The following is a 23,807-nucleotide window of genomic DNA, read 5'->3' as shown; positions in this document are numbered from 1 at the left end:
CATCAATCAATAAACTATGGATTCCTTTTGCATACATACTTGTCGCATTGCTAGTTTGGGATTAATTTTTTGCCATACAAAAACTCCTCCTTATAACAACTACTCTTGATTATATTTTATTTTGATCATCTATAATAACAACATAATTATAAACTACACTTTTTTATTGATTTAGTTTTTTATATCAATTTCTTGGCATTGCTACCCGCTTCTTGTAGAATTGCTAGCCATTAAAGAAGCATGTTTATTTTTAGCTTTGAGGTGAAAGTGCGGTTTTCTATTAATTGTTGAATGTAACTGAACTCTCGTCAAATGTAGTAGTCAATTCGAGTTAATTCTGCACTTAAGGAGCTTATTTTCTTGGTAATTTAGGATTTTAATTTATATTTTTAATATTTAGGCCTTAGGATTAGAATGTTAATAAAAGTAAGTGTTTTAACACATTTTGTAGGTTTTGTGACCCAATAGGCCGACACAGGCCTTAGGTTGTGCTAATGGATTTAATTAAGTGTGTAGGATAAAGATATAAAGATTCAATTGACGTGGAAGCAAGGGATGAGTGATGCACAAGCTTCCCGAGCCGTTAAAGCACCAAATAATCGAATGAGCTTGGAATTGGGTGTCGTGTCGCTCCATAACCTTGGTGGGCACGACACACATCGATGTCCTGCCCAAGTAATTTGAAGAAGTTATTTTCATCCGCATAATAAAGCTTATACGAAGACTTAGGACATGTCGAAAACCTAATTTGGGCTGCCAACACCTCTATAAATAAGACATTAGGGGTTGAATGTAATCTAGCCATCCTAGATGCCTTCAAAAACCCCCGTGGTTTTAGATTATTTTCTTTTCATTTTTTAGATACTTTTTTTTCTTGAATCAGTTTTGATTCAATGACTTATTGATTTAATTAAAGCATTCAATTTATATTCTTCTTTGCACTTGTTTTATTTCGTTATTCCAATCAAGAGATTTGCTACTTCATTCCTTATTCGATACTCAATCCACAATTATTCAAATTTCTTTTCTTCTCCAAATCGATTGTATTTCTTACATTGTTTATTCAATCGCAGTGGAGATTATGAATAACATGAGTGGCTAAGTCCCTTAAGAGAGATTAACAAGTAGATGGGATGTCACTAACGGAGGATTTGGGATATCTTGAGATGGATTGGTTGGTATAAATTACATGTTATTAAACTGTTAGGCTTGACAACCCTAATAAGTTATCATAGGGTAGTCAAGTTCAAAAGATGAAGTTGAATTGAGTAAATCGTAATTTATCCTGGTTGAGAAAGTGATGTCAGGACATAAGCAATATCAACCAATCGATTAAGTTAATTAGAGCTAGGAGGTAATAATTGTCTTAATCGATGACTAATATACTCTAGAACCCTAATCCAAAGTTAGCTGCAAACCCTAAAGCGAGTTAATCTTCCTGATTGGTTTATCGATTTAATTTATTTGTTTATCTTTCCTTATTTATCTATTTTGTTAGTTATTTATTTTTAATCCTATTAATCTATTTTATGATCCATTTTAATATATGAATTAACTATTACTACTTAAACTTAGCATTGTAAAAAATATTTTCATTATTTGTTTCATCATCCCTTGGGTATGATCCTCAAACTACTTTTGGTATTTCATTGTACAACTCTATTACAATTTGACCCATGCACTTGTGGATACTATCATTTTCAATTCTTATATTTTTGGAGTTATATTTATTCTATATAGGCGGGCAAGTTGTTGGGGACGTTGCTTGAGAGATTTCGCAATAAATTTTGAAAATAATTTTTTTACAATTAATAAGATAAGTAGGAACGTTAGGACCTATAGATACGATTTTAATTTTTTGTTTATTTATTCTTATCTATATTTTTATTTTTGTTTCAAGTCGTGTATGACCCGAAGCTCCAGCATTCCAATTGAGCCATACCCAGATCCGAACTAACTACTCATGTGCAACTATCAACTAATGGACAATGATCCACCCGCGGTTATAAACTTACCCTGAGAAAATTCATTATTCAAAGAGCCACAAGAAAAGAACTAGAAAGAAGTCCCAATGACCTAGAAGATGTTGTGTGAAGATGCCTTATCTACCTTAGACATGGTGCGAGGAAACATTGAGCGGCCTACGATCAACGCTAATAATTTTTTATAAAGACGACCACGATACAGTTGATCCAGAACAGATTGTAGTTTAAAGAGAACATAGTTGAAGACCCAAACCAACACTTGAAGCGGTTCCTTCAACTATGCTATACGTTCAAGTATAATGGGGTAAACAATAATGTTATACGTCTATGTTTATTCCCATTTTCATTATACGACAATGCAACCGATTAGTTAGACTTATTAGAACCGGGTTCCATTACAACATGGAACGATCTAGAGAAAAAATTCCTTGATAAATTTTTTTAATTAGTCGAACAATTTAACTTTGGCGAAAAATAACTAATTTTAAACAATACAAAGGTGAAATCCTTTATGAGAATTGAGAACGTTTTAAGACAATGCTAAGGAATTGTCCATACCACGAACTGCAAACATGGCTCCAAATTCAAATATTCTACAATGGTGTTGACGGACATCTAACCTAGATAGAGCATCCGACGGATCTCTCATGTTTCATACGTACGAACGAGCTTATAAAATGATTGAAGATATGGCTATGAATTTGTACATGTGGCTTAAGGAGACATTTATGTACCAACCGAAGCCTCCAATGGAGAAAGAAGTGAACAAAAGGAATGAAGAGAATAGATTTGAACAAATTTTAGAAAGCTTAACCATTTGGAGATGCCAATCAAGTCAATGAGGACAGAGCTACACTTAAAAAGCCAACCGGAGGAAGCAAGTTACGTATATAATAGGTGTAGTGACCCCTAATCAAATACTTATAATCCTGGTTGAAGGTGTAACCTCTCCAACCCGGCCTAGACGTTATACTTGAATTCGGGATATTACATCAACCATTAAGATGGCCTATTAGCGATCAGAGTTTATAAAATAATTTTTTAAAATATTTGTTTATTTTAGAAGAAAACTTAGCTTATTTTAGAAAAATAAATGAGTTAAAAAACAATTAGTTTAACATCTTTTTTTTGTAAAAATGATTATCATTGAAAAATTTAGTTAATTTCTAGTTTATTTATTACACAAAATTTATTTATAATCTTGTAGCGGAAAGTGATTTTTAACTTAGTTTTAATAAAATCTATATTTCATGCATATTTGATTATAATCCATAATTTGACATTTTAAAAAATAATTTGAAAGACATGCATGCTAATTATAACCCCCAAACTCGTCCTAGACGTTATGACCAAATCATGAAAGTCACATGGAAGACCTAAACCACGATTCTACCATATTGAAGTTGAAAACCTTAAATGCGTTATTTCTAAATAAAATGGCGGTTACCTTTGTTATTTGGAGAAAAACGTTCATTATTAAAAATCTAGTCTTTATTAAGTCAAGTTCGTAGCTCTGGCGTGGATTTCAAAAAAACTTTTTGTACATCGTTGCTTTTGAAAAATAACTTTGATTATCTTAAATTGCAGCAGAAAATCTGATTAAAAACCCAATTATTAATTAAGCCAAGTAACATGCTTAACCCAATATCAATTTATAATAAATCATTCTCATGTGTGTAGCTATGCATGCATGAAAAATTCCCAAAACAGAAACAATCCTAAACTATAGTTCAAATCTCTTTATAGTAAAAAAAAAAAAAAACCAAAAACCAAATAAAGAAGAGAAATTGATGGTGAATCTTGGTGGCTTGGATGATAGCGCATAAGGGAATAAAGAAAGCAAGTTGAAGAGAAAATAGGAGAGGAAGAGGGTGAACGACTAGGGTAGGGAAAAATTGACTTTAAGGTTGAAAAATACAAGAAAATTTTGTATTTATACCTAGGGTACAAAGGTATGGACGACATAGACATTAAAAAAACAAGGGATTTTGCAAAACTTAATTATTTTGCAAGGAAAAAGATTCGAACTTGGGACCTTAATCTAATTTCCATGCTTTTCCATTTATCAATTAACTACTAGGTTATTTCCTTATTTTTGAAATAATTTTGCAATATTTATTTTAAAAATAAGGCGTGTCGCATACTAGGGTTTGATGCAAAATTTGCAAAATAATAAAAATGGTGTGAGAGAAGGAATTTGAACTTAGATTTTAAAGAATGTTTCACTAAATCAATACCTCATTTATTTCCTAAAAGCACACAAATAATCTAAAAAATTAGGGCATGACCACTCTATCTCAATTCACTAACCCAATTTTACTAATCCTAATTTTTGGGATGTTACAATTTTCCCCTCTGTAAAGAAATTTCATCCTCGAAATTTTCTTAGTCACAAAATATGTTGCCCCTTTTTCTTCAAAGTAGGCCACCATCTATCTTGTAGATCTAATTACGAAACGTTACTAGCAGATTCCTCTACCCCAATTCCTAATTTTCACAGAAACTCTACTGGATGACGCTTACCATAATATCTACAAACCAGACCCTAGCTAATCTAACAATTTCTTCGGTAATTGTAACACCGCAAAATGGGGTCTAGGAGTTTTGAAGATTTTGGCAATTTTAGCCTATATGTGCTTGAAATTTCATAGGATTGATATTTGATAATGTTTTCGACAATGGCTATTTGGGAATTGAGTCAATTTCTGAAAATGATTTTTAAATACCTTTAAATTTGAAAATAGGACAAATTTGTAAATGAGTTTAAATTGAGAGCTTTTTTGAAGTAATTTACGCTGAATTTTAAAATCAACCTAAAACCCTCATTCTCCAAACTATTTCACATTAGTTGCTCTTCAAAGTTGCTATTGTTGTCCCTTGCTATTCCATTGAGCTTTCAATTGATTTTTGATTCCTAAACCATAATACTTTGATTTCCTATCATTCCCAAGTTAATTTCCTTCCTAAATCTTCAAGAAAACACCCAGAAATCTCAATAATTTCATCACTTCCTTAAGTGTGGGTTTCTCGAATTTGTGTCGAAAACTTTGTTTTTACTTCCATCAAGGTAACCGTTAAATTTCCCATATTTTTTCTGTGACAGCCCAAAATTGACCCTAGTCGGGAAGTGGTTCGGGATTGCTAAACCGAGTCACCGAAATGTTTGAACGTAATATTTATTGTCTAGAATATGTAATTATGAATGTGTGAAAATTTCAGGCTTCGATTTAGCCGATAGCATGTGAATTCAGTTAGTAGGACTTGTGTGACACTTTTGAAAAGTGATAGGCTAATCTATAAGGACCTAATAGTGCATGTAGTCAAAGGGGAGGACTTGCATGTCAAATTTCCCCCCTAATAGCTAGTGGCCGGCCATGACAAGAGATTATGGGTAAAAACATGTCATAAAACATGTTGGGACAATGGTGTATGTAAGAAAAAATAAAATAGTGAGCATGGGAATTTAATAATGAAAGGAACAAAAAAAAAGAGAAAAAATGGTCTCATGCATGCCCTTGCCGTGAGTGTGGAGAAAGAAAGAAGAATTTTTGTTCATCATTTTCATTTCCTTTGGGCTAAAAATTCTAAGGAAGAAGGAAGGAATTCTTGTTTCATGTTGGTTTGGAAGAGGTTTAGGAGGAGGTTTGGCCATACTTGTACCTAGATTAAGCTCAAGGAGTTAAAGAAGGAGAATCAAGCAAGGGAAAGACGAAGGTCATCGAGTAGCCGACTTGGACTATTTTACCCAACACAAGGTAAGTCATTAAGCATATATTTGATATTGCTTAAATGATTGTAATATCTATGCAATTGTGTTTAATGAGATGAAATATATACAAATGTATGTGTATGAAAAGATGATATTGTTGAGCGTAAAAGAGATAGTGAAATGTGTAGGAAGTTTGCTTGGCACTAAGTGTGCGAGAAATAGATGTGTGAGGGGACGAGATTGGCTTGAGTGTGCGAGCTTGTAATGTATGGCACTAAGTGTGCGAGTTTGGACTATATGGCACTATGTGTGCAGGCTTGAATCACATGGCACTAAGTGTGCGTGATTGAGTATTAAGCACTATGTGTGCGAGCTCTACACATATCTCCGATTGAACATTTATATGGAGGCGTGACTTCATTGAGATGAGTATGGACAGCGGAAAAAGTAAGTACCTTGAGTTCATGACTAATAGATGCTATGTTCATGCTCGGGGTGGAGTTGGTAAGATTTAAATCTATGTGATGATTTCAATTGCATTCCCGTAAATAAGGTATCGTGGAATAGATGAAAGTTCATTTGATTGCATGATTGTTGCGGAAATGAAATGATGTATGGAAATTGCTTCAAATATCCTATTGAACAGTATATGAAATGTAAATGTATGACTTGGTATGAGATTGATCCGAAGATCTAAGGAACTATGGTATAGTTCGGTATGGCTAGAACACTTGGCCTTGTTTCATTATTTCATTTTATGATAATTGTATTAATGGATGGTTGTGGAATGCTTATGACTTCTTGAGTTATAAACTCACTCGGTGTTTTCTTGTCACCCATTTTAGGTTTCTTGGACTCGTCTCCTTTTGGGTGTTAGAATCAATCAACGAAGTCATCACACCGTGAGCAATTTTTGGTATTGTCTTCTTAGTCAACTTAGGAGAACATTTGGCATGTATGGGCTATTTTGTTTTGTTAAATTTTGGGTTGTAAACTTTAAGCCATGTGAAAATGGCCTATGTGGTTGTTTGAGTGGGATGCTAGAATCTATAGCCACGAGTCTTAGAAACCTTAATTTTGATAAGGTGGCCATAATTTGTGTCACGTATAATGGATGATTAGTAAGGCTAAGGAAGGATTCATGAAATTGGCATAGTCTCTGCGATAGCTATCTGCGGACGACAGCAGTGATATGAGATCGAAAAATCACTAAAAATAGTAGAAGTGGAATTAATAGCTAAAAAAATTACGTGCACGAAGCTTGATGGGTCTATTTTCATATGGATGAAACAAAACGACCATATGAGCTGTATTTTAAGAGATATCCAAGATTTCGTGAGACAGGGCCAGAACGGTTTCTGGATTCCCTGTTCCAACTTCGAAAATTCATTATAAATTAACCAGAGACAATTAGGAGTTATACCACATATGTATAAATTCCTATTTGAGTCTAGTTTCTATAGAAACAAACGGAATCAGTATTGAATCCCTATACAGGGAGTTATTCCAGTTGTAACGCACGAAGGTCAGTGTAGTCGACCCCTGTAACATGGGAGACTTTAACTAATAAACTGTACTAATTGGCTTGACCAAAAATTCTAGAAAAAATCTGTAGATGGAAATATGAGTCTAGTTTCAGGGAAAAATTACGAAACTGATTTTCGAGTTGTAAAACTCAAGTTATGATTTTTGAAGCGACTAGTATCTGATTGGCGGCTTATGCGGAAAATTCTCAATAAGTGGTTTGAAGTCAGTTAACACCTCGTGTTCGACTCGTGACGGTCTTGGGTTGGGTGTTACAATTTTATTGGTATCGAGCTATGGTTTAGTCGGTTCTAGGACTACCGTAGCGTGTGAGTCTAGCTATACATGCCAATGTGTTAGTGCTTAAAAATGTGATGACTTGACGGTTGAAATTTTTGTTTTGATTAGCAAATGGAAGCCGGGTAGAGACCCTTGGCGGATGGCGTTGAAAGTGTAGCGGCTGCTCTGCGCAAGGGACACGCTGTTGAGCCTCGATCATCCATGAATAATCAAGATGAAGGGCGAAACAAGCCTTCTTCACCATGATGAATGAGTGGGTCGCATAATATGCCCGAACCAATTGGTACTGTCCAACCATTCCCAAATTTAAATAATCCACCCAAGAGCCCGTAATGCCATCGATTCTTGATCTGTGAGGTGAGTAAACCACTGTGGACTTGATTAGGAAGCGTGGGGCGAGGAGTTTAAGGCCATAGTTCTTGATGATGTCGAAAGAAATTTGAGTTACGCTTGATAACACCATTAGAGTGTTTGATGGTATCATGCACACCGATGAATGTCTTAAGTGTGCTATATCCTTGTTCGAGACTCACCTACTATTGGTGGAGGACCTTAATTTCCATAGTCCCAAAGGAACAAGTTACTTGGGATTTCTTCCAAACGAATTTGAAAGAAATACATTAGTCAACGGTTCATCGATCAAAAGCGTAAGGAATTCTTGGAGCTCAAGCAAGGTCGTATGGCGGTATCTAAATCTGAACATGAGTTCGTAAGACTTAGTCGGTATGCTCGGGAGTGTGTGGCTGATGAGGTTGCTATGTGCAAAAGATTTGAAGAGGATTGAATGAAGAGTTAAAGCTCTTGGTGGGTATTTTGGAGATAAAAGAATTTGTAACACTAGTTGAGCGAGCACGCAAGGCGGAAGAGCTCGGAAGGAGAAGAGGAAGGCTGAATTTGAAGCTAGAGATTATCGTAAAAGATCGACGGGCAAGGCTCCATTTTGGTATGTAAAGAAGTTCGAGAGAGGACACAAATAAGTCGAGGCGATGCGGGATTTCCATTAGAGCACGACCATCGATGGACTCACGAGCTACTTGGTAGCTAGTGTGGGCAATAATCGTCAAGAAAAGCCGAATGCCCCCAATGTGGAAGATGACACATAGGTGAATGTTGGGGTAAGTCATTAATAGGGCTGTTATGGATGCGGTTCGAAGGACCATTTCATTAGAGATTGCGGAGAGCTAGATAAGAAGAATAAGATGCAAGGTGCAAGATCTAGTGGGACGACGGCTAGAGGTAGACCCCGAGGATTTCAGGAGGTAGGGGTGGTAATCGAGAGGGTCTCTCGACGGTTGTTCGATCCGAGACTCGTGCTCTGCTAGAGCATATGCTATCCGCGCACGAGAGGAGGCATCCTCCCGACGTTATCACCGGTACTTTCACTCTCTTTGATACTAATGTGATTGCTTTAATTGACCACGGTTCTACTCACTCTTATATATCTGAAACCTTAGCATCCAAGAAGACTTTACCTATTGAGTCTCTTGAGTTCGTAATTCGGTGTCAAATCCCTTGGGTCGTTACGTCTTTGGTCGACAAAGTGTGTAAGAAATGTCCCTAGTAATTGAGGTTCTGTTTTCCGCGGACTTGATGCTTTTGCCGTTCGATGAATTTGATGTTATTCTTGGGTTGGATTGGTTGACCGTGCATGATGCGGTTGTGAATTGTAAAAGCAAGACTATTGATTTGAGGTGCATAAATAACAAGATGATCCGACTTGAACCTACGGACTTGAAGGGGTTGCCAGTTGTAATATCATCAATGTTGGCCCAAAGATATGTAAGAAAGGGGTGCGAAGCATACCTTGCGTATGTACTTGATGATAAGGAGTTAGAAATAAAACCGAATCTGTGCGGTGGTTTGTGAATACCGGATGTTTTTCAGAAGAATTACGGGTTTGCCACTGTTCGGAGATAGAGTTTGGCATTGAGCTTGTACAGGACCACACCGATTTCGATAGCCGTATCGTATGGCACCAACGGAATTAAAGGAGTTGAAAGCTCGGTTGCAAGAGTTGGTGGATAGAGGCTTTTCTCGCTTGAGTTTTTACCTTGGGGTGCACCGGTGTTGTTTGTGAAAAGAAGGATGGAACCATGAGGTTGTGCATCGACTATCGTCGACTTAATAAAGTGACAATAAAGAACAAGTATCCGTTACAGCGTATCGATGATTTGTTCGATCAAGCTGAAGAACCTCGGTGTTCTCAAAAATAGATTTGAGATCGGGCTATTATCGATTATGAATCCGAGATTCGAACATACCCAAAGCGCCTTGAGCGAGATATGGTCACTCGAGTTCTTAGTGATGCCGTTTGGGCTCACTAATGCCCTGCGGTATTTATGGATTTGATGAATCGGATCTTGAGATCATATTTGGATCGGTTCGTAGTTGTGTTCATTGGCGACATCTTGGTCTATTCAAAAGATGAGACCGAACATGCGAGCACCGAGATTAGTGTTGCAAATTTTACGGGATAAGTAGTTATATGCTAAGTTCAGCAAGTGTGAGTTACGGTTAGAGAGGTTAGCTTCTTGGGTCATGTGGTATCTGCGATCGGGTATTCGAGTCGACCGAGTAAAATTTCAGCTATACTTAACTAGAAGCCTCAGAAATATTCGAGGTTCGAGCTTTTTGGGACTTGCCGGTTACTACCGACGGTTTGTAAAAGGATTCTCGATGATAGCCACACCTATGATGGCGCTTGAAGGATGTCAAGTTTGAATGGATGGAAAAGTGTCGAAAAGTTTTGATCAATTGAAAACTCATTTAATGGAAGCTCCAGGTTTAGTGCGGCCGAATCGGCAAAGAGTTTGTCATTTATAGTGACGCCTCCTACTTGGGTTAGGTTGCGTATTAATGCAAGAAGGTCGAGTTGTGGCCTACGCGTCGAGACAATTAAAGCCACATGAGAAAAATTATCCGCCCATGATCTCGAATTATGCGCCATCATATTCGCCTTAAAGATATGGCGACATTACTTATTTGGTGAGAAGTGCCATGTGTATTCGGATCACAAAAGTCTCAAATATTTGATGACTCAAAGAGACTTAAATCTGCGACAAAGACGTTGGCTCGAGTTGTTAAAAGATTATGAGCTTGTCATTGATTATCACCGGAAAGGCTAATGTGGTTGCGGACGTCTTAAGCCGAAATCTTTGTTTTTGCTTCTGAGCAATGAATGTACACTTGTCTATTCTACCCGACAATGTGTTAGTAGCGAATTAAAGGCCAAACCATTGTTGACTCATCAAATTCGTGAAGCTCGGAAAGTTGATGATGAGTTGGTTGCAAAACGGTGAGTGTGTTCGAACAAGGAATCGGAGTTTCATATTGGTGATGACGATTGTTTGAGGTTCGGAAGTCGTCTGTGTGTTCCAAAGAATTGAACTTATTTCAATGATTCGAGCGAAGCTCATTGTAGCCGAATGGCAATCCATCCGAGAGTACGAAGATGTACAACGATTTGAAAGCGTCGGTTTTGGTGGCATGGTATGAAGCGGGACATCTCCGACTTTGTTTGAGATGTTTAATATGTCAACAAGTGAAAGCGGAACATCAAGTGCCTTGAGATTGCTTGACCGATCACGATACCCAAGTGGAAATGGGATCGAGTCACAATGGACTTGGTGTCCGGCCGCCATTGTCGACTAGTAAGAAGGATGCGATTTGGGTTGTTGTTGATAGGTCGACTAAGTCGGCTCACTTTATCCCCATGCGTCACGGATTTTTCATTGGATAAACTAGCCGAATTATACGTTTCTCGAGTTGTGAGATTACACGGGTACCGATTTCTATTGTGTCGAATAGAGATCCGAGATTTACCTCGCGATTTTGGAAGAAATTTCAAGAAGCTTTGGGTACCAAGTTGCATTTCAAAGACCGCCTTTCACCCCCAAACCGATGGTCAATCCGGCGGATAATTGAGATACTTGAGGATATGTTGAGATGTTGCATCCTCGAGTTCGGTGGTTCATGGGAGCAGTACTTACCTTTGATTGAATTCACTTACAACAATAGTTTTCAATCAAGTATTAAGATGGCGCCTTACGAGGCCTTGTGCGGGCGTAAATGCCGTACACCATTGTTTTGGACCGAGCTCGGTGAGAACAAAATTTTGGAGTGGATTTGATTAAAGATCTTTGAGCAGAAAGTAAAAGTAATCCGTGAAAATCGAAGATAGCCTCCGATCGTCGAAAATCGCACGCGGATCTAAAACGAAAGGACATTGAGTATCAAGTGGGAGATAAAGTGTTTCTTAAAGTTTCACCTTGGAAAAAGATACTCAGATTTGGCCGTAAAGGCAAATTGAGCCCGAGGTTCATCGGGCCATATGAGATATCCGAACGAGTCGGTCCAGTCGCGTATCATTTGATTTTGCCCCCTGAACTTGAAAAGATTCACAACGTCTTCCATGTTTCGATGCTTCGACGTTATAGATCTGACCCGTCACATGTAATTAGTCCATCAGAGGTTGAAATTCAAGCCGATATGAGTTATGAAGAAGAACCGATTCGTATCCTAGCTCGTGAAGTGAAGGAGTTGCGAAACAAAAGGGTTCCGTTAGTAAAAGTGTTATGGCTCAAACACGGGATGGAAGAAGCTACTTGGGAACCCGAGAACTCTATGAAAAGCGTTACCCAAACCTATTTACGGTAAGATTTTGGGGACGAAAATTTCTTAAGTGGGGAGAGTTGTGACACCAAAATTGACCCTAGTCGGAAGTGGTTTGGGACCGCTAAACCGAGTCACCGAAATGTTTGAACGTAATATTTATTGTCTAGAATATGTAATTATGAATGTGTGAAAATTTCAGGCTTGATTTAGCCGATAGCATGTGAATTCAGTTAGTAGGACTTGTGTGACACTTTTGAAAAGTGATAGGCTAATCTATAAGGACCTAATAGTGCATGTAGTCAAAGGGAGGACTTGCATGTCAAATTTCCCCCTAATAGCTAGTGGCCGCCATGACAAGAGATTATGGGTAAAAACATGTCATAAAACATGTTGGGACAATGGTGTATGTAAGAAAAAATAAAATAGTGAGCACGGGAATTTAATAATGAAAGGAACAAAAAAAAAAGAGAAAAAATGGTCTCATGCATGCCTATTGCCGTGAGTGTGGAGAAAGAAAGAAGAATTTTTGTTCATCATTTTTCATTTCCTTTGGGCTGAAAATTCTAAGGAAGAAGGAAGGAATTCTTGTTTCATGTTGGTTTGGAAGAGGTTTAGGAGGAGGTTTGGCCATACTTGTACCTAGATTAAGCTCAAGGAGTTAAAGAAGGAGAATCAAGCAAGGGAAAGACGAAGGTCATCGAGTAGCCGACTTGGACTATTTTACCCAACACAAGGTAAGTCATTAAGCATATATTTGATATTGCTTAAATGATTGTAATATCTATGCAATTGTGTTTAATGAGATGAAATATATACAAATGTATGTGTATGAAAAGATGATATTGTTGAACGTAAAAGAGATAGTGAAATGTGTAGGAAGTTTGCTTGGCACTAAGTGTGCGAGAAATAGATGTGTACGGGGGCGAGATTGGCCTTGAGTGTGCGAGCTTGTAATGTATGGCACTAAGTGTGCGAGTTTGGACTATATGGCACTATGTGTGCGGGCTTGAATCACATGGCACTAAGTGTGCGTGATTGAGTATTAAGCACTATGTGTGCGAACTCTACACATATCTCCGATTGAACATTTATATGGGGCGTGACTTCATCGAGATGAGTATAGACAATGGAAAAAGTAAGTACCTTGAGTTCATGGCTAATAGATGCTATGTTCATGCTGGGGTGGAGTTGGTAAGATTTAAATCTATGTGATGATTTCAATTGCATTCCGTAAATAAGGTATCGTGGAATAGATGAAAGTTCATTTGATTGCATGATTGTTGCGGAAATGAAATGATGTATGGAAATTGCTTCAAATATCCTATTGAACAGTATATGAAATGTAAATGTATGACTTGGTATGAGATTGATCCGAAGATCTAAGGAACTATGGTATAGTTCGGTATGGTGGAACACTTGGCCTTGTTTCATTATTTCATTTTATGATAATTGTATTAATGGATGGTTGTGGAATGCTTATGACTTCTTGAGTTATAAACTCACTCGGTGTTTTCTTGTCACCCATTTTAGGTTTCTTGGACTCGTCTCCTTTTGGGTGTTCAGAATCACAACGAAGTCATCACACCGTGAGCAATTTTTGGTATTGTCTTCTTAGTCAACTTAGGAGAACATTTGGCATGTATGGGCTATTTTGTTTTGTTAAATTTTGGGTTGTAAACTTTAAGCCATGTGAAAATGGCCTATGTGGTCGTTTGAGTGGGATGCTAGAATCTATAGCCACGAGTCTTAGAAACCTTAATTTTGATAAGGTGGCCATAATTTGTGTCACGTATGATGGATGATTAGTAAGGCTAAGGAAGGATTCATGAAATTGGCATAGTCTCTGCGATGGCATTGCAGACGACAGAGTGATATGAGATTGAAAAATCACTAAAAATAGTAGAAGTGGAATTAATAGCTAAAAAAATTATGTACACGAAGGATGATGGGTCTTTTTTCATATGGATGAAACGAAACGACCATATGAGCTGTATTTTAAGAGATATCCAGTATTTCGTGAGACAGGGCCAGAACAGTTTCTGGATTCCCTGTTCCGACTTTGAAAATTCATTATAAATTAAACAGAGATAATTAGGAGTCATACCACATATTTATAAATTCCTCTTTGAGTCTAGTTTCTATAGAAACAAACGGCATCAGTATTGAATCCCTATACAGGGAGTTATTCCAGTCAGTGTACTCGAACCCTTTAACATGGGAGACTTTAACTAATAAACTGTACTAATTGGCTTGACCAAAAATTCTAGAAAAAAATATGTAGATGGACATATGAGTCTAGTTTCATGGAAAAATTATGAAACTGATTTTCGAGTTGTAAAACTCAAGTTATGATTTTTGAAGCGACTAGTACACAGATTGGCGGCTTGTCTGGAAAATTCTCAATAAGTGGTTTGAAGTCTGTTAACACCTCGTGTTCGACTCCGGCGACGGTCTCGGGTTCGGGGTGTTAAAATTTTCATCCATCAAGGTAACCGTTAAAATTCCCATTAATTTTTAATGTTATCTAGACTTTAAAATTGAGTTTTAATTATGAAAATTGCATGTTTTAGTTAAAACCTAAAAATCAGGTCATTAATGGTAGATTTCGAGTTTGTGGATCAAAACTTGGTTTTAAAGTGTTTTTCAACTCGTTTTAACTTGATTAGAAGGTTTCTGAAATTACTTTAAAGTTTAGTTAAGGATTTCTTAGGTTTTAATTAATTTTTGTTGTTATGGCCAAAATTTGTCGAAAAATTTTGATACCTTGAACTGAGTAGTTTTGTGTAGGTTAAAGGTTGGGAATTAATAATAGATGAATATGAAGATGAATGAAACTCGTTTTGTATGAAAAGATTAAGTGTAGACTGAGTTATTCAAACTTTAAGTTTGCCATGCTAAAGAGGTTAGTTACATGAGAATGTAGTTTAGGCTTGTATTTCGGTTGGTTTAAGTGAGTCATTGGCTGTTACTTGACTATGTATATTGTTTGGTTGTTGTGTGTGAAGCATCGGATTCATTAGAGCCTACTAAAAGTTGAAGGAAGAGGTAGTTTAAGCTTTTTGTTTTCAACGGGAGCTGATTTTTAGTGAGTGTTTTGAAATCGCTGCTCGTAGATGATTCATTATGTATTTAGGAATGTAGAGGTAGCCTAAACCCCTACTCTAAATTCTGAGAAAAAGTGTTCTTGCACCTGTGGCTAAATATGATACATGTATGCTTGTGAAGTTGTCAAACTATGAACATATATGAGATGCTATGACATATGTTATAAGCTTATGATAACTGATGTGACAGTAAATATGTGGGTATGTTATTCATGCCATGTGATAGTGTTTGTAATATGGTAATGATGTGAATATGCACAGAAAATTGGTAAGTAAATATGCGATAATATTGTAGATATTTGGCCTTGTGTTATTTTGAGACTGTTAGATATAGTTGGTATGCCATAAGATTGTAAGTACTCACCTTGTGTTGTGATAGTGGGACGTTGAAGCCCAAGAATAATTTCAGAGAGATAAGGGAATGTGAGCTAAGCTCCATTCATCGGGATATGTATGTGTGGTGTGTTGGAGAGTGTTAGCTATACGCTTCACTTATGGGACATGTTAGACTCTTTGAGTCATTATGGTGTGATGGAAATCCACGTATCTAATGTGTGGCGATAGAGTCCACTTTTTGTTTCGTAATCTTAAGAGCCAAATTATCATAAAAGTGACTGAATGTGTTTAAATGTTATTGATATATGCTGAAATATATGCTTAAGTACTCATGTGACAGTTGTGCGAATGAAGTCTATTAAGATGATTAATGTGTAAATTATGTCATAAGAGTAAATATAATATAAGTATGATGTATGCATGTTTCGTTGATGCATGATGACTTATTTATGTGATGGTTATTCTAAGCATTCACTGAGCTTGTTAAGCTCACCCACTCCATTCTAACCTTTGTATAGTAGTTGTGCTTTCAGTGTGAGTGGTGTGGCCTTCGAGGACGTGATCTAAGCCATTCTTTTAGTTGATATAGTAGGTGTAATCGCTTTAATTATTATATGGGACTTAAGGGTAATGTAGTAGATTTTATATCAGTTTGCTTAGTTATTTTCGAAACTGTTGCATGCCATTCATGTATGGAGATTTATGGACCTGAATATGATGTTTGAACCTCTATTTTGGATACTTTGATGTCTATTTTGGATACCTTGTGAAAGGTACCAATAACTTTCGATGTTTTGAAATTTGGCGAGAAATAGAATGCAAGTTTGGTCTCGATTTTCCATGTGGTATTAATACCACTTAAGTAAAATATTGCTCCTGAGACAGTACCAATACCTATGTAACATTTTTGGAAAAATTTGCTAAGTGATCCCAATGCTCGATGTATGTCCATTTTATGTTTGTTTGTAGTTTGTTAGCAAGGTTAAACATTAATTTTAGCTTGCATGACTTAATATTCGCATGACTGCTATAGTAAAATAAAAATAAAAATGCTGGTCTGCTAAACACGACTATTACGATGAAATCGATGTGAGACGGTGGTTTAGCGTATTAGAAATCGGGCTCGATGACTAATCTGGGTGTAAGGTGTTACAGTAATAACTACTACAACATTCCGTTAAGGTCAGGCTCCTTTGGCCCGCTTTAAAGGTCGTGGATTTGGACAAGTGGAAGTAGACTTTCTTATTTTCCAAACTCTCTTATTTTCTTTTTTTTTTTTTGCACTCCAAGCATTTACTCTCTTCCTCCATTTTAGTCCTCTCAACCATAATCTCGAAAACCTTTTCTTTGACTCCCAACATCGCTTGGAACACTACATCATCTCCAACCTCTCGATTTTCACCTTCAAAAGTAGGCGCAATCACGGTGTCCTTTGTCTAAGGGTTAAGCACAATTCCTCAAGAAGCAAATGACTCAACTTGGACAGCTCAATGCTCAGCCCCATGGTTCCTTATTTTATGATTGTTCATTATGTATCCTAAGATCTTAAATTTGATCTACAATTTCAAGTAAAATAATCACTAGCTAACTTTAGTCAATTTTCAATTTTTGTTCTTACATTTCCAACACTTGCAACAAAAGTAGCTAGAGCTCTGAAGCTTGAATGTGATCTAGTACGATCTCTACTCAAATGTCCCATATTAGCCTTTGAATGGCTATAATCATCTCGAAATTTCTTTGATGCTGACTGAAATGACTTATTCGATGGTCTTTTTCACACTTCTCTAGCTTCTGAATCAGCTTTTCTTTTCTCTTTCCGGAGTTCTTCAGCTTTACATACTTGTTCAACAAGCACAAGAAACTCTTTTATCTCCAGAATTTTGACTAACAAACAGATATCTTCATTTAAACCGTCTTCAAACCTTTTACACATTATCGCTTCAGTCAAGACACATTCTCATGCATACTCGCTCAATCTCATGAATTCTCGATCGTATTCTGTAACAGACATACGACCTTATTTCAACTCAATAAACTCTTTGCGTTTCTGATTGATAAATCTTTGATTGATGTACTTCTTTCTAAACTCAGTCTGAAAGAACTCCTAAGTGACTCGTTCTTTCGGAACCACTGATATCAACGTTTTCCACCAATGATACGTGGTATCTCTCAAAAGTAAAAATGACACATTTAAGACATTCATCAGAAGTACATGACAATTCATCAAACACTCGTATTGTATCCTCGAGCCAAAACTCAACTCTCTCAGCATCATTATCAGTAGTAGCACGAAACTCTTCAGCTCCATATTTTCCAATTTTATCAACCGGAGGCTTATTCAACTGAATCAGATTAACTTGTGGCATGATAGGGACTTGTGGAGGATTAGACAGGGGTGAAGGTTGTGGAACAGCCAGATTAGTTCTCATATACTGAGTGAACTAATCATTCATCATTTGGTAAAAGGCTTGCTTAGCCTCTCCCTCATGGCTACTGGAATCAAGTCTAGAATCAAATTGCACTGCCCATTGAGCGGGAGTGGGTGCATTACTTTCAACATCGTCAGCTATGGCTCGATCCGGATCCATTTACTATATGAAAAACACTTTTTAACTGTAACACCCTATACCCATAACCCACGCCAGGGAGGAGTACAAGGCATTACCTAACTTGATCTCATTCATACAACCAATATCAAGTCACTAAAACTTGAACCAAACTTAAAACTTTTTTAATATCTACTTTAGACTTCTTATTACAGGCCTACAAGCCCCAAATCGATCATTGAAAACTATTTAGAACCATTCTGGGTCTTTAAACCAACCTTAAGAAATTTGCCTTTAAAACAGGGCACACGCCCGTGTGACCATTTCGACATGGTTGTGCTGATAGCCCGTGTGGCTCACACGGCCTAAGCACCCTGGGACACGCCCGTGTCCTCCACCCGTGTAGAATTAATTTCCAATTCACACCTACAGGGGTTTTCACATGGCCAGACACACGCCCGTGTCATTGGCCTGTGTCCCTCACACGGCCACGACACACCCGTGTCCTATCTCGTGTGCAAAAACATGGACATTCTGTTTCTGACGTCAGCATGCTCATGATGTCACACGGCCAAGGCAAACTCCCGTGTGCTAGGCCGTGCCCTCCACACATCTGAGACACACGACTGTGTCTCTGCCCGTGTGTTTATTACCATGCATACTGACTTGAAACTTTTATGTGCAGGGGACACATGGCCGGATTACACGCCCATGGGGCAGACCATGTGTCACACACAGGCTAGACACAAGCTCGTGTGTCTACCCGTGTGGGCGATATAAGGCTATTTACCAAGCCTTATTGCCACCCTCACTTGCCTATTTCCATACAAATTCCAACCAATACTAAAATGAGCACAATTTCTAAAATCAAATCAGCCACAATAGACATTCATTCTACCATGATAATGCACCTTTTATAAATTCAAAATGAATGTTAGCCATCATTTAAGGCATAATACAAATTGAAGGGCTTCCAACCCAAGCCAACACATTTGGCCAATTCTCAAAAACACAAAATAATATAGTCTAAGTCCTATACATGCCATAATAAAAAATATAAATCCAACTATACCGAATGCTTCGGTTGATAGTGTGATTGATATCTCTAACTTCTGGTGATCCTTGAGCTAGATAAACGGCACTGTAAGGAAATGAAAAGGAAATGGAGTAAGCATAAAGCTTAGTAAGTTGCATATAAGTAAGTGTACAGCAACAATTTATCAATAATCAACATGCTCATAATACCAAGGTAGACATAAACATAACTTACTCATTACCTTTCATACCAGTCACATATTATACAATGAGCTCATATTTCATATGTACCAATTAGGTGCCTATACCACTCACAACACAATTATACTTTCCTCATTAGCTTAAGAACATAACGTTCACCTTTGAACCATTTGGAACACTATTGGATATTCATTAAGCCTCAAACGTAGGTAACGTGCTGATGCCATGTCCCAGACATGGTCTTACACTGGTTCACATCTCAAGTCGATGCCATGTCCTAAACATGGTCTTACACCGATGCATGTCCCAGACATGTCTTACACTGGCTTACGTCTCGTGGCCGATGCATGTCCCAGACATGTCTTACACTAGCTTTCGTCTTAATGCTGATGCCATGTCCCAGATATGGTCTTACAATGACTCTCATAATGTGGCCGATGCATGTCCCAGACATGTCTTACACTAGCCAAAAATAACCCGTATGTCATGGCATGAATATCTGATTTATTTCCTAGGCTCAAACGGTAACTATACTATCTCTATTATCATCATACCTTCCCAATTCCACAACCAAGCAATTCATGCTATATTATTTCAAATACAATTCAACACATACATTAGTAATGTAGTTGTACTATTTACATGCAACTTACCTCGAATTACAAAATGCGGCAACTAGTTGGTTTAGTCAATTTGCTTTGCTTTCCCCCGATCTAGGTTTGAATTTGGCAATTCTTGATCTAAAATAGAAAAATTCACTCATTTAATCACTAAATAAAATTAAGCAATTAAAAATTCACATCTTCAGTAAAATGACCGTTTTGCCCCTAAACTTTGGCGAAATGACCATTTTACCCCTATGCTCGAAAATCAATTTTTATCGAATTTCTTCACATCTTAAGCTTATTTGAACTCTTCTTACTCTTATAGCAACCCCAAATTCTCTCTATTTCACACATTTATCAATTATTTTACAACTTGTGAAAATAGTCCCTTTAGGTGTTTTCATGTTAACACTTTTCACAAAAGTTGTCTATTACACAGCTAAGAATCATATTCTTCCATAAAATTTCAAAAAACACCCTAAATTCTCTCATGGAAAAACCCTAGACCTTCAACCATTTTGCAAGATAGAACCCTCATTTGAAAGCTCATGCTTCAAGGGTCTCAAAAATGCAAAAATCATCAACAAAAGGTTGGAAATCACTTACTTGGGAGTGCTTCAAGTTGATGAAAATTTTTAAGCTCTCAAACCCCCTTACATGGCTAATTTTCGGTGGAGAAAAGAGATGAGTAAGGGATGATATCATCCTTCTTTTCTTTATTTCTATTTTAGTCAAAATTGGTCACTTAACCCAACAAATTTTGAAAATTTTGACAACATATGTCTCCTATGGCCGACCACTCTATTTATAGGGGTCTAATTTCCCTTTAAAATCTCCTAATTTTTCTTCTCTAATAAAATAACAGCTTTAGCTATCAAAATAGAACTTTTGCACTTTATGTGATTTAGTCCTTTTTCGCAATTGGGCTCACAAACGTCAAAATTAACTCACCAAATTTTTCATGTACTAATATAAACATGCTATGACTCCAAAATAATAGTAAAATAATTTCTCTGACTTCGGATTTGTGGCCCCAATACCACTATTCTAACTAGCCCCAAAATCAGGCTGTTACATTAACTATCACGATTCATCACACTATCGTAGTTTATAAATATGGTATGTATAGCTAGACTCACATACGCTACGTTAATCTTAGAATCAACTAAACCTTAGCTCTGATATCAACCAAATGTAACACACCTAACTCATATCCGTTGTCAGACTAGGGTTATAAGGCATTACCAGACATATCAGAACATTTATAATCAATTCACAAATATCATCCATACATCATAGCATCATAGTCAAACATCATTTCAAAGTCCTTTTTTTAGGTCATCGAGACCTTAAACATGCTTTATAAAGGGTTCAGGACTAAATCGAGCATATACAAAATTTCTTAGAGACTTAAAAAATTTTCAAAGTTACAAAGGTCATACGCTCGTATGGTCAGGCCGTGTACCTTACATGGTATTAGACACGCCCGTGTGTCTAAGTCGTGGCTAAATAGGGCATACATACTGACTTGTACCACACGACCGGAGACATGCCCTTGTGCCTTGGCGGTGGTTGAAACTGACTTGGGTCACACGGCTAACCAGATGCCCATATGTCTACCCTGTGTAACCTTTGAAATAGCCAGACACGCCCATGCACCAAGGGTGTGTGCCTCACATGGCCACCAGACACGCCCGTATGTCTAGGCCGTGCTCGAGACTGACTTTAAATTTTAGGACTGCCCTAGGGGACACACGGCCGTGTAACATAACTGTGTGTCACACACGGCTGAGACACACGCCCGTGTGGACAAAAATAGACTATTTTCAAAGCCAATTTTCCACCTTTAATGGTCATCCCTACAAATCCAAAATCAAAGCACAATTCATGACCAAATAGCAACCAAAACCATACTCAAACATGCATAATTCAATCCACAATGTCACCAATCAATTTCATTCTTATTATCCAAACCAAAACATACCAAAATCACATACCAAACTCATTCATTCATACATGTCATTAACCCAAATTTTCACATCCATTCTCATATCAAAATCATACCATTTCCATAACTAATTCACATAACTAACTTACCAAATTGACAATTTCTCACTAGGCCATTTATGCACATCAACACATACCATTTCTTAACATAACTTATATACCAAAAACCACACCAAATATCAACTTTAATCTAGCCATATCACATGGCATGATATACACTTCAAAAATCATATTCAAATACTTCTAGCTTATACATGCCATACTTCAATATTCACATTTTCAAAAGGTACCCAAAATAGAGTTCGATAGTGTGGTGATGATCCTCGATGATCCCTGAGCTTTCAATAGCTTCGATATCTATAAAACAATGCAAACACACAAAGTAAGCTTTCGAAAGCTTAGTAAGCCATATACAAATAAACTTATCACATATCACAATTATAAACCAATTCATTCATATGAATCATGACATAACACAATAGCAAGTTCTTATTTCTTATTTAGCTCAATTGTTCATAATCACTTACTCATAAATACATCATATTTCCATGTAGCTCACATATCAAAATATCATCATATGAATCATGACATAACACAATAGCAAGTTCTTATTTCTTATTTAGCTCAATTGTTCATAATCACTTACTCATAAATACATCATATTTCCATGTAGCTCACATATCAAAAGATCATATTCAGACTCACCTTTCATTGCCAAATTCTATATACAGTTCATATGTACCTGAATTGAATATACATTCACATAATTATTCATTTCTCGAGATTCCCTTTGAATTGTACAGAATCAAATAGGATACGCAGATCGCTCAGAAAGTTCGTACAATGCCAACATCCCAGACGTGGTCTTACATGTAATCAAATATCGATGCCACTATCCTAGACAAGGTCTTACACGAAATAAAATACGATGCCGATGTCCCAGACATGGTCTTACATGTAAATCTCAAATCGATGCCAACGTCCCAGATGGGGTCTTACACGAAATCACATATCGGAATCCTATGTCATCACATATGCATCCTAACTATTCCTATGGGTCGTGTGCGACTTTTTAGACGTCGTCACATTATCGGAACTTTCTCAGATTTCTCATATTCAACTCAAATAGTCATTCATCACTATTAAATAGCATATAAGCAATAATAATTCAATTCAAAACACATTTATTTGTATATCGACTTACCTCATACAGGAATGAATGGAAATGAACGGCTATTTAACTATTTTCGACTTTCTACGATCTAATTCCGCTTGTTTTGGTTCTTCATCTATACACGTTCAAATTTAACTCTTTTATTCAACAAATCATTCAATTCAATCCATATCCACATATTTAGGGAATTTTACAAATTAGCCCTCACATTTTTACTTTTTGACACTTTAGTCCCTACTTAATAAAATCACAAATTACACAAATTTTCCTTATACACATGTAACACCCCTTACTCATATCCAAGGCCGGAACAGAGTACGAGGCATTACCAGACTTAACAATACACATAGATGAAAACCGGGCCATAAAATTTCATTTAATTCAAAACTTTTCAAACACATGCATAACAAACAAAACTAACTATATCATTACATCAAAACATAGGACATGGCACGATTAATTAAACTTATAAACCACAATGGATAAGGACCACATCTCATGATTTTATACGATAACTCAATGCAGACTGATACGTATGGTCAAAATCATAATAAAAATACATATCACAAACCAACTTCCTATACATGCCACTCACTTGATATTTCTAATATTTGAATTAATTTTCCCAAAAATTATAGTTTGATAGTGTGATTTTGCCTCCGACGAT

General features: G+C 36.9%; 1 non-coding gene across 1 annotated transcript; it reads right to left on the bottom strand.

The window, feature by feature from the left end:
- Positions 1-2,445: 2,445 nt before the first annotated feature.
- Positions 2,446-2,551, bottom strand: LOC128290861 (small nucleolar RNA R71). Its single transcript, XR_008280645.1, has one exon. It is a non-coding gene; the product is annotated as a small nucleolar RNA R71 (small nucleolar RNA).
- Positions 2,552-23,807: the final 21,256 nt, after the last annotated feature.

The sequence above is a fragment of the Gossypium arboreum genome, chromosome 3 (genome assembly GCF_025698485.1).
Source record: "Gossypium arboreum isolate Shixiya-1 chromosome 3, ASM2569848v2, whole genome shotgun sequence".
NCBI classification, from domain to species: domain Eukaryota; kingdom Viridiplantae; phylum Streptophyta; class Magnoliopsida; order Malvales; family Malvaceae; genus Gossypium; species Gossypium arboreum.
The sequence above is the reverse complement of the archived record's forward strand: the minus strand, read 5'-3'. Positions and strand labels throughout refer to the sequence as shown.